General features: G+C 32.0%; 1 protein-coding gene across 4 annotated transcripts in view; it reads left to right on the plus strand.

Moving 5' to 3' along the window:
• Window positions 1-73: 73 nt before the first annotated feature.
• Window positions 74-16,539, plus strand: part of LOC150098991 (NGFI-A-binding protein 1-like) — a 685,870-nt gene continuing 669,404 nt past the window's right edge. For all 4 annotated transcript variants that reach the window (XM_090404614.1, XM_090404621.1, XM_090404619.1 and 1 more), the window contains exons 1-2: window positions 74-183; window positions 13,762-13,790. The gene's annotated coding sequence lies outside the window, so the exon portion shown is untranslated. The remainder of the gene's footprint in view (window positions 184-13,761; window positions 13,791-16,539) is intronic.

The raw sequence follows: 16,539 nt of genomic DNA on the forward strand, positions 1-16,539 counted from the left end.
ATCCAAGTCCACATTCTCGGGCTTTGTACTGTACACGGTAGTTGTCTTCAGTGAACCCATCTATAATAAACCTGTTCACTTAGATTGCACGTTCGTAATGTGCGCTTATTTATTTCTGTGAGAATGTCTCGTACCAGACCCATAACAGAACTCCAGGGCACGAACAAACAGCGGGAAATAAAGGTATGTACATTAGCGTCTAGACAAACACCTTGCACTTTTTTTTTCTTCTAGGTAATAAATTTAATCTTTATGAGTTTTTTTGAATTCCAATTTTAATTCTTAAGGTTTCTTGATAGTTTAAATGAACTATCTATACATACTATCTTTTTCTTGGATGAAATTTTGCTATTTCAGTTTTTGTAATAGCTTCAATCGATTTATTATTCATTATTCATCACTGAAAGTCGATTACTATCATTGTCGTATTTAGTTGTTGAGTATGCTGCATTAAAATATCAGTAAATAGAGAGAGAGAGAAAAAAATAAAATCTATAATATATCCAATAAATATATTTAATTTAATATAAACAACTTATAAAGCGGAATAATAATATTTAGTATTGCTTACGAAAGCAGTTTGCGTCATTGTTAGAAAGCCAGGCCACGTGATTGAAACAAACAGTTACGATCCAGTTTTCCAACAATACACTTCATTGTGTGATGATAACGTATCTATTAGTCTGCTGTTTTGCTAATTCTAATTGTTACAAGCAACTCTGAATATATGCTTTATTTCCTTTATGCATTTTTATTTATTTAAATTGGGAGGTTTGAAAGGTCTCTCATCCCGCTTTATGTAGTTTTTAGAATCAACTGAACCTAAGATTTTGTGTGAGAAAGATTCTCCTTGAACGAACAATCATTGCACTGATTTTTGTTTAGAAAAGCCAGTGAGTAAATCACTAATGGTAATGAATCACCTAAATATTTACAAAATAGTTACAAAAATTAACTTAAGAGCATTGACAAGAACCAATAGAGTAAATAAATTATATATCAATGAACGAGATATACAAACACGGACTAATATTCAAATTATATATTGGGGTTGGGAAGTCCAAACAGTGACATTTACTTGGAAAGACTCGGATTTGAATTCCGTTAAGGACTAGAAGAATCTTTATGAAGGTTTCAAGTGAAGTTAGCTAGTTAGTATGGAAGAAGCAGGAGTTTTCTTCAGGGAAAGTTGGGTTCTCATAGTAAGGCAAATAAACCAGCCTTAAAACACATGTTTTATTGGAAGTAATGGATACACTTCATAGCCGTAGCTGTTGTGTTCCCAAAACAAAAATGAAAAACGAGGCTGAAGGAAACAGAGTAGATCCCTGGCTTGTTTGTGGAGGGTGGGATCAAAGAAACTGATTTAAGAAGCCGTTTTTTGACCTTGAAGAGGAGGAAAGGTTGTTCGAAAGAATACAACTAGTAGATAAGAAGTTTTCAGATGAAATGAGGAATTTGTCAGAGAGATTATATTATATTAATGAACAGGGTGAAGATAAAAAAAATATTAAGGTGAGTGACTAAACTCGCTATGAATGCCTTCATTACATGAACCACACAGACTGAAATGTTATATGTTAAGAAGTAGCACAGTCGCATTCAATAGGCTTAAGTAACTTCAGTTCCCAACCTCTGAATGTGTGTGTGTGTGTGTGTGTGTGTGTGTGTGTGTGTGTGTGTGTGTGTGTGTGTGTGTGTGTGTGTGTGTGTGTGTGTGTGTGTGTGTGTGTCTAGTGGTAGTCCTGTGTTCAAAATAGACATTTTGAAAAGCATGACTGAAGACAAATCATTTTCGAGATTGCATAAATACATCTTGATAGTCATGGCTACTTTTGGCGCCATTCTTATTTTTGAATCATCTGGTATGAATATAAATAATGCTTCATCGTGACGTAACAATGTATGCCATGAAACAAGAGCGGTTAGAAATTAATAAGATCTCATTAATATCGTATTAAAGATATTAATAAGGCATGGGAATCACACTCCAACCATAATAAGGACGCAAGATTTGAAATACCAAATTTAATATTGAAATTATTATAAATAGATGATATTATAGATTATATAACATTTGTACTATATTACAAATGTTATATAATAAATATATAACAATAAAAATAACTACATCAAACTGGCTTATTTTAGAACAATATATAAGAGGGTTCACTTTCCATTTTTTGTAATCTACTAATGATATTGTTCTATTTGGTATCCATCATACTAATTTTATTATCCATTATATTATGATTTTTTTTTAATCCATTTGTTTAGGATTCTATTATATTGTGAAACCTGTGTAGTATTCATAACTAAAAATTCATATGCATACCACAGTAATTAAATTTTAATAATATGTAGATATTTCGTCTTAAGTACCTTAAGACATCATCAGTACAGTTATTACAAACAATACTAAGATCTGTTCATTTGCTCTGAACACCAAGACCACATCTGTCTAATCAAACGGCACAAATCTGGCCTCGCTCAACATGGAGTTGAAAACCCTAACCATAGGATCCAATGGAAAAACAGTAAGCTGCTACATAGATCCTATATAAACATGAGCGTTTATATAAAGAAAGTGCTGATCCGATCTTAACCGTAATGACTGTCTCACTATCCCAAAGATCTGGGAAATTATTATCCTCATTTGTATAAAATAAATTTATCAGATATATTTTAATTTAATTTTAATTAAGCCGATTTTTTTTTTAATTCCTCAAACACATTACTGTACGCATAGAGGGATTCCAATATAAGCATGCGCACCAACTTTTCCTTTGATTGTAATTCCTAGTATTGGTTGTAATAACTGCACTGATGGTGTCTTAAGATACTTAAGACGAAATATCTACACATTATTAAAATTTAATTACTGTGGTATGCGTGTGAATTTTTAGTTATTTGTTTAGGATTGCATTCATTTGTGTATTTTGATGTTCCTCTTGTTTCACACGGACATGTGAATTTCGTCGGATTGCGGATTTATATAATCTTATTTTGATTTCTTTTATTGGATCTTTATCCATGAACCTATACATCCCGATGTATTATTAGCTTTAATAATTCTTCTTAAATTTCTGTGTGCTAAACTTTCTCTGTTACATGTTATTCCAATGTATTTAAAATTCATTATCTGATCTAAAATTTTCAGTTGCAATTTTACATCCTGGTAAGTTCTTTTGCAATTATTGTTGCAATTGACATCTGATTGGTTCTTTGAAATTATCATTGTTGTAATTATATCTGGATAGTTTAGTTGCAATTGGTCAGTTCTTTCCAAGTAAGCATTTTTATTGTTTTCTCTGTTGATATGTCCATATTAGAAGAATTAAAAACACTGCACGTCTGTTGTAGTTTAAATAATTGCTTCTGGAAGTAATCTTCATTTCTTATAAGTGATACTATATCGTTCTGATGCCAAATAAGTCCGTATTTATTTAATAATGTAATGAAGTCTCTTGCTATCTGATTAGTTTCCTTATAATGATTTTCTGTGTAATTTACAACTACTGATATTTTACTCCACTTTCTTTTGGATTGTTAATCATTTAAGTATTTTTGCAATAGTATTTTCAAAGCATAGTTTTTAATTTAATCCAATCAAAAGCGTTTTGAAGTCAACAAAACTAAGATTTCATTTTTAAGATTACTGATTCTAAGTTATTTCTCTGAATGCATTTTACATTATCTGCTTTATATTTTGGAAATTATTTCTTCTTTCTATTCTTCATAATCTCGAAAATATATTCACTCATGGTTCTGTAATATATCCACCCCTTTCTTTTTCTTTGACTTCGGTTTTTTCTCCATATTTGTTTCCATGCTTCATAAAAATCATTTTTAAAATTTCGAAAATGGTCTTTCAATATATTTGTTTTATATGTCTATTTTTCTTTATTTAATTTCTTATTTTCTTAGTTTCATAATTGATTATATATCATATTTATTAATAAACAGATACAGCTGATTTATTGAATGATCTTTTTGAATATCTGATAATCCCTTTATTTCTTCTGGATACCAGAATATCCATTTAGAAATATTTATCATAAATTTGTTGTATATCCGATAGGGAAGCGAATTTATCCCATTTTATTTTACAGTCATTTAAATGAAATGACTATGGCAGTCTTGGTAGAATGTTTACAAATCTTGCAGCGAAATCCGAGCCGTATTATTATTTTTTAAAATGTTTCATTAATTCGCCTATAGGCACTTATACTTAGAAAGTTATGTTTTGTGAATAGATTTATTCTTTCGGAAATAATAAGCACTTATTCTTTCAAATATATCTTCTTAATGTATAATTTAATCTTAAAATTTATATATAAATTAATAGATATTTTATTGTTACTAATTATTTTAGGCTATGTTTTTCTTTATTTCAAATAAAATACAAAATGTTTGTAGTTTTAGAGTAAACCATTTTATTTATAATATAATACAACTTAATAAATTCTAGAGAAAGCTATCTTGACTTGTCGGCTGTGAGGTGATTCATTCAATCCAATACTCTTGGAGGGTAATGGATAGCAATGCTGTAGCTAATGAAGTTCTAACTGAGGCTCGGCTATTGCTGTTGCTGTTACCCTCCTGCCATGATCAGAGCTTTAATAGCTCAATAACACCTTATCCCTACACTGTCCTCTACAGATAACGGGGAAGATAAGAAGCATTCTTGCTTCGCCCCTTTAAGCCACTCCTTATAAGGACTATCTTGACTTGTCGATTGATTCATTCAATCCAATACCCTTGGAGGTAATGGATGGCAATGCTGTAGCCAATGAAGCTCTAACTGAGGCTCGGCTATTGTTGTTACCCTCCTGCAATGATCAGAGCTTTAATAGCTCAATAACACCTTATCCTTACACAGTTCTCTACATATCCTTACACTGTCATCTACAGATAACGGGGAATATGAAAAGCATTCTTGATTCGCCCCTTTAAGCCAGTCATTATAAGGATCTAGACCTGTCGGGTATTGGATAGATTGGGAATCAATTGACCGTGAGATGCGGTGATTGATTCATTGAATCCGATACCCTTGGAGGGCAATGCTGTAGCCAATGAAGTTCTGAGGCTTGGCTAATGCTGTTACCCTTCTGCCATGATCAGAGCTTTAAAATCTAGACCTGTCTATGCTTTGCTTTTTTTTTTTTTTTTTTTTTTTGACGTGGGAGTTTACATTAAATCAAACGGATTGATGTCCTCTGCCCGGTATGTTGATGCTGATAGTCTTCACATCCTGTACTAGGAGGTAGTCCTTCTAGTACAGTTTCTCAAATGGCGGCTTGCAAGGTTGTTTGAACTAGCATGCCAATTAGTATCTGAAGATAATGGAAATTAGTGAAAAAATTAATGCAACTTTAATTACGAATTTAGTTTCATAGAAGTTATTTTGAATGTCACCAAGCTTGCGACCAGCTAAGTATAGTATTTACTGATATTGCCAAAGTGCATTTCACCGACGTGATGGCCGTTACTTTCTGAGAGCTGATATGTTCATGGATGGCAATATAGCCGTTTTATAACAGAATGTAAATGTATGAAATTCAGCTAGTTTTCAACACTTAGAGCAGTTTTCAAAAAAAAAAAAAAAAAAAATTCATTGAAAATTGAAAAATTCCGATTTAAAAAAATTGAAAATATACTTTAGAATGCCTGAATTTCTGTCGTTTAAAGGTTATTTTTAAAAATAATTGTTCATATAAATAAAGCGAAATATACCTTTTTTTAAAAAAATAAATGACCATTATCAAATGGCAATAGTATGTTCTAGCAAGCCCTGAATGAGTTTTCGTGAACTGTATCATAATGGTTTTAAGATTTTGTGCGTAGTATACAGTTAAATTATGTACCTCTTTTATACTTTATTGTGTTTTTGTTAATTGGTGACTTTTATCCGAAAGTGTCACTTCCTCCACTGTCTGATGATTGGCCAGTCAGAAATTCAACAGCCAAGGTTAGGACCCTTTACTTAATTTAATTGAGAAATCTTGTTCTGATAGTTTACCCTGCTTGTATCAAGTGTTCACTCCCTTTTTCTCATATCAGGCTAAAGTATGCGTAGGACTGAGAAAAACTTAGCCATTTTGACTGAAGCATTCTATTGCAGATCCAAGCTGATTATTAGTATAGTTGAGGAATTAGAGGAAACATTTACCCTCTAGGTACTTATTCCACCCCATTGCCACATATTATAACCATTGCATTTTTTAAAGTCTCATAATACATTATATTTTGGAATCTAATAAAATGAAAATGATGTCAAGTGAATGTAAGATTTTCAATGACAAAAAAAAAAAAAAAAGATTTTTTGAATGTCAGATGGATCAGGGATAAATCATGAATGCGAGTTCATAGCCCAACCACAGTCAACAGATTCTAACATAAAACTATTCAAAAGCAAACAATTCTAATAAATTTTAAATTAACAGATAAATGCACCAAAGTTATATCATACACGCTTAATTATGGCAATGGATTATTATAACAATGTTTTTATGATTCATTACAAGTGTAACAATACTTTTAGATAATAATGCCATCGTTAATTGTAAAAACAATGGTTAAAATATACCGTATTGTAAATCACGTTAAGATCTGTTCAATATAACTTAATATAGATACTAATAGCATGACAATAGTTAATATTTTCTTAATATTACATAAATGTCCCAGAAAAGTTACATACCTTAGAATGGGGTGAATGTCCGACCAAGGAGCAGTGGCGGGATTTGAAAGAAGATTCAACGGATGTGAATGGGGTTTGACAAAATAAAATAAAATAAATACACTTAATGACAAATAAATGCTTCCAAGTTACGCACTGTGGTGTATTTAATAATACCTGAACAATAAACAAAACAAAAGATATATTTATAGGTATCTCACACCTGATAGCGTATGGGCACTTGTAACAAGAAGTTATTGCGTCCCTGCAGTTTCCTAATGGGAGTAAAGGTATTAAAAAAAATCTGTGCAACCCTGAAGGGGCCTCTCCCGAGCATCGTCGTCATGTTGAAGTACGGGTAAAGGACTACACCTCTCCCATTCTTAGTTTTTTTTTTATCCTCTCTTTCCCTTATTCCCCCTTTCTTTTCACCCTTCACTCCCACTGTATACATCTCGTGCAATGGCCTCCCCAGGCCCCTTATCCGTAAGACAGCAGGTGTAAAGGTGGTTGCTCTGAGGGCACTCACACCAATGGACTCCAGTTAGCTGTTTATATCAGCAGTGTGTGTCTGTGCTCTTCTCTGAGGTGTATAAGGAATACAGTTCGCGGGTTTTGGGATATTTTAACGAGGATAGCGTCTTAGATTATCTGCTCAAGGTTTCTTGTTGTTCTGCGGAGTCTCTTCGAACTGTAAGTAACTGTTTTTTGTCGATAGTTTGCATGTAATTCCTTAAATATGGTGACCACGTGTTGCGTTCTGGGTGTGACAGAGAGCAGGATAGGCAGACAACAAAATATTAGACACCATGAGGAAATAGAATGGAAAAATCACAGCTAGAGAGTGTTGCTACGATAAGAAACTTATATTAAGTAATTGAAGAAAGATTCACCCATTCATTAACTTTATTTGCTTTTATTATTTATTGCCCGATTTGCTTTCTTTTAAAGGCTAACTTTCCGTTTAGATTTTTGTCTTTGAAAAAGGAAATTGAACACTACACAGTTTCTTCCAAAGACATTTTATTTAAACTTATAATAAAATTTTTATGGTGTATTGAGATTCTTGATAATTTTTTGTTTTAAAATTAGAGAGATAAAAAGCAAACTTTTAAATAAAAAGGGCATATTTTTGTTAATTATAAGAAGAAATTTCGAGTGAAATTGAGATTACAGATAATAATTTTCAGTTTCTCCTTTTAAATTAAGGAGAACGGAGTTGAAATGAAATATATTTATTTATAAAAAACTTTATAATCTGGAGACTACTTTATATATTAACATGATATGATATTCACTTAGATTTAATTGATATTTAATTGCATATAAAATAAAATGCATTGAATTTTTTTGATAAACAATAATATAGAAAGAAAAAAATGGTATAAGAATACTATCGAAAATTTCAAGTGAATATTTATTATTTATAAAGCATTGAGGATATAAAAAGAAAGAACTATAAAAGATCAAAAGTTTTATATAACTGATCATAACTTTTAAAACGTCATGTTAGTTGGTTTCCTTTCTTTTCAGTACACTGTAGTTTAGTTTATTAGTAGAAATCTTCAGAAAGATGAAGTTAGGTTAACGGTAGATCTTTATAATTAATCTTGTATGAATTGTGTACAGGAATTTATATTTCTGTAATTAAAAGAATACTGCATTCACACTCGGGTAACTAGTTACAAACAATCCATAATATATATTACGAAATAACACTTTAAGATTGCTAAAAGAAGTATTTATCGTTCGCTTCTTTGCTTCCTTAATCATATCTGACATGTTTCTTCATTGGCAGAAGCGTGTGGATAATTTTTGCTTCATTAACATTTATAAAATACTAAATATGACATAGCGAGTGTGTTATATTGATCAAAGCAGAAGTTTTTATTTTATTAAATCTCTATAAAATATAAATAAAGTCAGATTAATATCTTTTTTAAGAAAAACACATCGTCAAATACGAGGCTAAACACTAGAAAATCACGCAGTTTTTTGCATTCGGCTGCCGATAGGTGGCGGTTCAGTTGTTGCCGGCACTTTCTCCTGCGGCATAAAAAAACCGATTTTTTATCTATAATATTTTATGCAGAGAGGTTTCGCTGCCTTACGCCCAGTTAAGGTGAATGACCAATTAGAACAACAGCAAGAAAACTTGTCAGGGGGTATCGATTGCTGTATGTAGCGGTAAATATCCAATTGTTTACGTATATAATTGACGTCTCATTGCTTCGGGGGGAGAAGATTAAACCTTCAGAAAATTTCTAAGAGATGACACTCTTCTCAATCGATAATGGGGCATCGCAAAAGAGAGGCAAAAATAACATGCAGAAAACTGAGCGGCGCCTTCTAAGGAGGAGGCAGGTAGTGAGGTTTACGGAGAGAATTTTTTAAGGGGAGGCGTTGGTATACTTTATTATCCTTGAGGAAAATATTTCCGTAATTTTATTTTAATAATTAAAAAAATTGTACCTGAGGCGGAGAGTGTTCGGGAAAAAAATGATAATTTTTTTTGATCGAATTAGAGATTAAAATAGTGAAGGATGAATTAAAGATAAATCTGCTACAGATGGTGAAGCAGATAGAAGAGACAGAAAACTATGCATCTGATTTGGAGCAATATTGATATATTATTGGTGGATAGCAATAATGAACAAAGAGATAACGTCATATCATACGTCTTACATGTCATAAGCAATTAACTGAATTATTTATAAAATATAAAATTAACAAACGAAATTAAAATAAAATTCATAAAAGAAATATTGAGAATAAGAAAATAGAAAAGGGAAAAAAATAAAAAATATGAGAGGATATATACACAGAAAAAAATAAAATTCATAGTACTACAATAAATATTTCTGTGGTGATTTCATTTTTTTGATGAACCCAGGAAATAAACATCCCAGTCTTTTTTAGGACTTCCAGGGTAACGGATGGCAATGCTGTAGCCAATGAAGTTTTAACTGAGGCTCGGCTATTGCCGTTACCCAGCCATGACTAGAGGGTTTAGCTCAATAACATCCCATCCACACAGATTTTCTTCATTCAGATGATGGGATAAAGAGTCAAGGACTCAGTCCATCTCCCAGTTCTTTTAAGAACTTTTTAGAACATTTTTCTGATACTAAGATGGCCTTTTGTATTGGAAGAAAACCATTCGATTTGGAAGAATAAATTCGATTTATTTATTTGGGTGTGTGGACGAATTTCCCCGGTACCCCTATCAGATAGCAGGGATTATAAAAGCATTTTGCTTCTCCCTTATAGCGAGTTATGCATTTCTCTGATAGCACGTAGTAGTATGTTCATGTTATATAAATTAGAACATGTACTGAATTATTTAATATTGATTTCTTCAGTATGGCGATCATATACATTTCTATTGTTTTAAGTCCAGCGTATTTTAATGATTTTTTTTAAAATTTTTCTTATTTTTGCAAAAAAATAAAAAATAAAAATAAAAATATATATTTTTTTTTTGGGGGGGGGGAGTCTACTAAGTAATAGAAAAAGAAATAAATGCGAGAAATTTGTGAAGTTGCCATGCAAAAAGACTAGACATTTTTATCCACAAAAAACTGTGGTTAAAATTCCCTCTCCAACTGTCTATTCAGTGAAATCAATGCAGTGAGTATAAATTGACATGGAAATACCATTAAGCCATCAGAGAATGTGTGTGTGTGTGTGGGGGGGTCGAGGTCTAGCAATGGTTATTATTATATTCCTAAAATTTTTTCGTTTCTTTGTTTTCCCCAATAGTTGCATTTAAACACATCAATGTGATAGGTGATAAATATGTAATGCTAATATTGGAAGTAAAACCGAAATTTAAGAAATAATAAAGTATTATCGAATATTATTTCTTAAAAATTGAATATTGAAACATCCGCAAGTCAATGACACTTTCCACACGGCTAACACATTTGGTATGCTACATTAGAGTATAAGAGGAGGCCATGTAAGAACATTTATCCCTACTTATTCTTTCTCTTATTCCTTCCCCCCCCCGGTAAAAAAAGCAAGTAGGGGTACAACAGATGTACGACTCCTTTATCTCCAGCTACTGCTTGGTTGAAGTTCCCTTAAGAACGGTAACCTTTCCCCCTGCAAGAGTTCACTGAACCCAAAGGGTGAATAGAGAGGATCTCTATACCTATCTGTAGAGAGACTTTGATAATGTCTTTCGGAATAAAAATTAAGGGATCTTTCCCTCTGAATATTAACGTTCTTAAATACTACGAACCCGAAAATTTTTACTGAGTGATTTATATATTTTTTTAGCTATTTACGATCAACTTTTAACTCTTATCAGACATCTTTCTTATTTTTTAAGACGCTTCCCCCTGTTCTTAAGGGGTTAACGGGGAAGAAACTGCCAATCCTTTCATCACTTTCTACTTCGTTAAATCCTTCCTCTTGTGAAGGGGTCAATGACAGGAGAATCTATTGTATAGGGTTGTGGAAGTGGAGTTAGCAGGAAGTTCCCCTAGCGACCCCACCCCGTAGGTTAAGCATACACATACCGTAACTCTAACATACAAAAGAGGGAGTTTTTTTTGGAGAGTCCCTCAGAGGGCATAGACCGAAGCGGAAGCGGCCCATTTCAACCTGCCGTTACCATGTGGGTACATCTACCCCGTTAGGAGACGGGAAGATTACTGGAAGGATGCGCCCTCTGAATGTTTAAACGAAAAAAAAAAAAAAAAATTGAATAACTCAAGAAACTGATGTGGTTTAAAATAATAATAATAATAATAATTTAACTCCCCTACTGTCGATTTTCTATTATTTTGTTCCTGATCTAGTATTACATCACTTCATGATCAGAAGTGATTTTCCAAAATTAGCCATGATTGACGTAAACTCTATAGGTCTGTAGAACTTCCATGTGTTCTCCATCCAACGGTGTGTTTGTCACACTTCTACTCTATGATCACTGCGCAATCTCCAGTTGAGTTACATTACATAACAGACAAAACAAATTATAACTAGAGCTGGAGCAAGTGAGGTTGAATTCGTGTGTAACACTAAGATAAGGCCTGTTGAAATGAGCTTCACACACCTATTTTTTAATGTGAATTGTGTAACTAAATTTGTTATGCAACAATTAGATTTTTATAACAATTAAAAATAAAACATCATCATCATACGTGATAGTTGATTCCATTGTTGAAACATACAATGCAATAGACTTTATTTTATGTCTGTTATAAAATTACCCTTGTATTTTATGTTAGTGTTAAAGAGAATCACTCATTCTTAAAAGAGCGTTTTTATAAATGCCAAAGTTCTCATATTTTCAATTCAAATTATACTAATCTTTCCAAACGCATGAAATTACTAATATAAATAAAGATTGTCATTGCCTTTCCAAACATATTTTGACCGTTAATTCTTTCTTAAAAGTGCTCCGTAAAGCAGAGAACCAAAGAGATCATGGGACTAATTGTTTTCAATTAAAAAAAAAAAAAGATGAGATTTCTCTTATAAAATTTTAGGATCGCGTTAAGAACGGTAATGTGGTTATTAAGAGAGAGAAAGTGTGTTTTATGCTTAGATTAAACCAGAACAGCGATAAACTGCAAAGTTCCCGAGTACCTGCTTAAAGATAATTATACGAAGACGCCAAAATATTGGAAAATTACTTTCAACGTTATAAAAGTCGAAATCAATACCGAGCTAACAGCTTTTCTAGACTCAGATGACACTCTTTTGTTTTCTTTATTTGCAGTTCAGCCATTGGGCCAATACTTTTTATCGTGATGTTGCTACCGTCTCTCTCTCTCTCTCTCTCTCTCTCTCTCTCTCTTAGGAAGATTGTAGTTGCTTCACCATCCACTGCGCACTTAGTTAGATGCGCACAACTACAAACAATCATTTTTGGAAAAATGCGCGCGCGCCCACACACTCACGCACGCACACACATTATACGCGTAGCACATACGAACTCACAAGCAAGGGAGAGTAAGATAGAGGTAAACAACAGAGAGATCACTACACATACGGTAAGCCCGCTGTACCCTTTGCTTCCTATCTGTAGCCATGCGCACATTGCTCGAAGCTTAAAAACAGACGCACATGCAAAAACAAAAAAGAAAAAAGAAAAGTGTGTGGTGAATCTTTATGGCAGGGTAGCTCTTTCGCCTATGACGTCATGCAGTTGCTGTATCGCCGCCATTTTAAACAACAAAGCCATCTGGTAGACTTAGATCGTGAGTGGTTTTTGCGATCGGTAATTACTTTGATTATCACTGTAGACGGGGGTTCGAGTACAAACGAATACTGGTTCGCTACTACACAATTAGTAAGTGGCGTGCAGACGTATTTTATGTGAGTACTCGTCGTTAGCAGTTGTTTATAAATAAAAAAATAAATAAATAAAAAAGAGGCCGCTAATAACGAATAGGAAAAAAAATAAACTGACAAGAATAGCTTAAAAAAAACGATGACAGTGCTGGAAACAGATGGACGAAAATCATCTAACAATACAATTCTAATAATAATAGTAAAAAAAAGAGCTGTAGTGGGAAGAAAGAGGTTTAATTACACATAAAAAACGAGATATAAAATCTAATTGAATGAATGGGATAAATTTTATTTTTCTTTCAACATACGATATTTTATTGAATTAATTAAGATGGTCTGGAAAGAAAAATATACTTCGAATGCGAGTTATTAAAAGACAAGAGACTGCTCATTTCTTATGTGGACTGTATAAAAAAAAACGCCGAAATAAAAGATGGCGTTCGGGTCGTCAATGTTTTGGTGGAAGCCATTGTTAGCTCATCTCTGGTTAACAAACAAGTATTAGGTTTCTTTAAGGATGTGTGAAGAGATGGAGGCATCTTTTCTTGCAAAAATCTCTTAATTAAACAATTATTTTTAATTAGGTAACTAAAATGAAGATAAAAATACAGACTTTAGGTTATAAGCGTCACACAATACAATAAATATGTTACACATATAATAAAAAAGGGAGAGAATACTTGTTAATTTTATTTTTATAATTATTATCCTCCAAGCTCATATATTCATATATTTAAAACCCTAAATATAAATTTATTTTTTATTTCAAGTTTAAAGAAGAAGAAAATACAGAAATCAAGTGAGTATTTTTTTGTTTATTTTTACGTAGATAATTTTACTGTCTCATACACACGGAGAACTGACGAAGTCTATTTACAGAATATAAAAATACATTTTTTTTAAAGAACAGAGACTCTGCAAAAGAACAGCTCTAAAATATACGAATCTTTTTAGCAGGCTGTAAATATAAAATTTCGATGAGGATTTTAATAAATGATTTCGGCTATTTATACAAAAAAATACCAGACTTAATATAAAATAGTTTGTCATATATTACGATATTTCAATGTTTACAATCTTCATCAAAATTACTTTAAATTATTGATAGAAACAACAGCAGAAAACTAACACCAAAAAATACACAGTATACTAATTATAGTTAATAGAATCTAGGAAGTGTATAATAAGATATGCAAAGTAATGAATGTTAAAATTGCTGCTACAAACAGAGATTTGACATACCAAGTATAGCAGTGCTTCAGTGCATTTTAAAATCGGTATCTCTTGCTTTACAATTCCTTTCGAGTAAGGGATGCATAAGGCTGAAGTATTATTTCATAGTTTTGTTTTCAAACTGCGTTCAGTTAAGAAACTTATGACGCAGAAGAAGTTGGAAAATTTTAATTAACTTAAGACAAATGTCATTTCATAAGTTCTCTAGAAATATTCCTTATGTGACTTCAGTGGTGCAGTTGAAGGAAACTCAAGAAGTATTCCAATTATAAGTAGGTTTTGGGTGTATGTTTATGACTTGTTATCAGACCGAATCTAATTAGTTCCCATTTATCATGACTTACTATTCAGCATATACATTATTGCTTCGTATTTAATTGTTTAATAGCTAATAGTGGAACATAGAAATTAATAAATAAGTAATACAAAATCAATGTAATAATACGTAAATCAACAATATAACAACAAAAAATGACAGTTTTTCCATTGTTGTTCAAACAACAATGGGAAACTCATTTTTGCTGTTGACAGATTCAGACTACAATGAACAGTTAATTTCATTGTAGGCTGATTGTTTTTATCGTGTATGTTTATTTAAATAGGGACATGAAGGAAATAAAATTTTATATTAAATTATATAACAAAGATGACGTGGCTGATAATCAGTATTTGATAAACCAAATTAATTCCATAAAAGTTAGTCATTAGGTTTAATTGTAAACAAAATATAGACTTCAGAAATTAATAAAAAGCCATATTAGCAACTAAAACGATACATTCCATCAGATTAAATAGCATTCGCATCAATAGCGAAAGGAAATACTAGTCGAGCAGGTTATTATTAACTACACCACATTGTATTGGTAGAGAGACATGTCTGTTGTTGATGATCTGTCACACGAGATTTTAATCTCTCCTAAAAGGGTGCTGCTTGATGAGTCGTTGATCCAGCAGACTCACTTTCAATATACATAGACTCCAACCAGGTAACAATATTACTTGTTAAGGATGCCTCGATATTTAATATGAATTTGTAAACACATGATATATACGTTTAATACAATGCAGATTCTTTCGGTTATTAAGACTATCCGGTTGTGTATGTCTCCTTCCGGCAGCTGTGGAATAATACAGGGTGTGTATGCAACCAGGCAGCACGTAAATAGATAGTTACGTAATGGTTGGAGGCATGTTGACATGAGATGCGACATGGCATTATTATTATTATTTTTTTTTTTTTGGTTACTCCTATTTGATTTGGTTTACAACGTAGTTTCCGTTTGTTTTAGTGTTACCTTTTTGATGCAATTTTTTTGTAATTTTTTTCCTATCCTATTTTTGATAAGTCTAATTTAAATAGTAAAAATGAATCCCACATAAACGTATTTTAATAATTTAATTAAAAACTAAACAGCATCTCATTTAATGCATACCCAATAAATTAATCATTATGTAAGAATTTAGGTGAAATCAAAATTCATTTATTTATTCTGTTTTGAAATATATATCGCAAAATTATTGGTATTATTATATAAACAAGCCAATAATATCCGTTGCTACAATTAACAGAGGAAAAAATTTTTCTTCGTCTGCAACGATCAGTCAGGTGACCATCTAACAATGAAGTTTGCTTGTTTGTGGTTAAATATTATTTGTATCTTTTCTATTGTTGTTCATCAGTGTCATTCGTCAGTTGTTGTTTTTCATTCACTGTTGTCCTTTCTTCTACTTCATTATTATTCCATTCAACATTTGACAGCTGAAATTCGGGATAAAAACAGGAGATAAAGAAAAGTAAAGGTGCAGTATGTTATATAGATAATCTACTTTGATTTTTTAATGAGGATCTCTGTCAGATTTGACTATTAAAGATTGAGGAAAGATTTTCTTAGAAGGCAAAACAAGGTACATATGTATGCACAGAAATGCACTCATCATATTTAAAAATATTCAAAGTAAAATGTGAAATATTCCATCACAGAAAGAATAATATAATTAAAAATAAATACCTGCCAAAAATAAAAACAGGAGCTGAGTTCTGCATCCAACCAGAAGTTTAGTTTTTCAACTCTTCCAGCTGTTTTGCAATTCAGTTGAAGCAATAATAGTAACTTATAATAATAAATTATTCTTTATTGTTGGGAACGTGCTGTATTTACATTAATGCATTTATTGTTTTATTAAGGAATAGATAAGTAGTCGGGTTGTATACGTTTTTCCATTCTAAACATGTGCAGATAATTGAAGAAGGCCGAATTTTACTGGTGTATTCCAGAAAATCGTTCGTGAGATAAGGGGTCTTACTGTATGGGCGA

This window comes from Typopeltis vanoorti, chromosome 15 (genome assembly GCF_054136105.1).
Source record: "Typopeltis vanoorti isolate ZY-2024b chromosome 15, IOZ_Tvanoo_1.0, whole genome shotgun sequence".
Lineage (NCBI taxonomy): Eukaryota > Metazoa > Arthropoda > Arachnida > Uropygi > Thelyphonidae > Typopeltis > Typopeltis vanoorti.